Raw genomic sequence first — 804 nt, forward strand, 5'->3', positions numbered from 1 at the left:
GGGTCAAGAACTGCGAAGACAGGCACTTTTGAGATATCAGAAGAAAAAGCGTGGGGTGGACGTGTCCATTATTCATAAACATGGAGGCGGTGAGTGGACAGTTGTAGCTACACACCAGGAGCTCAGTGCAGAGATGCAGGTGTGCTCTGTATTTGGGGGTCACCAGCGTAGAGAATGTGTGTGAAAGCCATAGGCCTGGGAGAGGGTGCATAGAGGAGAGTGTGGCCTGAAAGAGGTGAGGTCGAAGGGAGATGTCACTGGGCACTGTGACGTCCACGGCACCCACAAAGGATGGAGAACAAACACCAGCCATAAACAAATGTTCTGGCAACTCGATATATTCCTCCCATGACCCTAGAAGCTCATCTTTTAGTGCATTTATAATGTCCAATAGAGCTGGGATGCAATGCCATAGTTTGGCCTATAGGTGGTGCAATTTGACAAAAGTGAACTAGTCAATAGCCATATATTTTCTTTTCTTTTTTAAAAATAATTTCTTTTCCAATGACAGTTGACATACGATATTATATTAACTTCAGGTTTACAGCCATATATTTTCGGCTTAAAGCTTGAGGTTGTGTAACATAGAGTAAGTGAAGATTAAGCTCCAAGGATTCCGTAAATGTTGGATTCTGTATATTAAATGTACTTAAAGTAACACACACACGGACACACCGTTAACTTAGCACGGGTCCACTTTGCATGAAAGTCCTTAATGTCTACCCACACAAGCAGACACGGAGATGGCACTAACATTTGTTTTCTCACAGCCCATATTCTGAATGTGAAGCTAAACTTCACATC

Source organism: Myotis lucifugus, unplaced genomic scaffold, assembly GCF_000147115.1.
Source record: "Myotis lucifugus unplaced genomic scaffold, Myoluc2.0 scaffold_1642, whole genome shotgun sequence".
NCBI lineage: Eukaryota > Metazoa > Chordata > Mammalia > Chiroptera > Vespertilionidae > Myotis > Myotis lucifugus.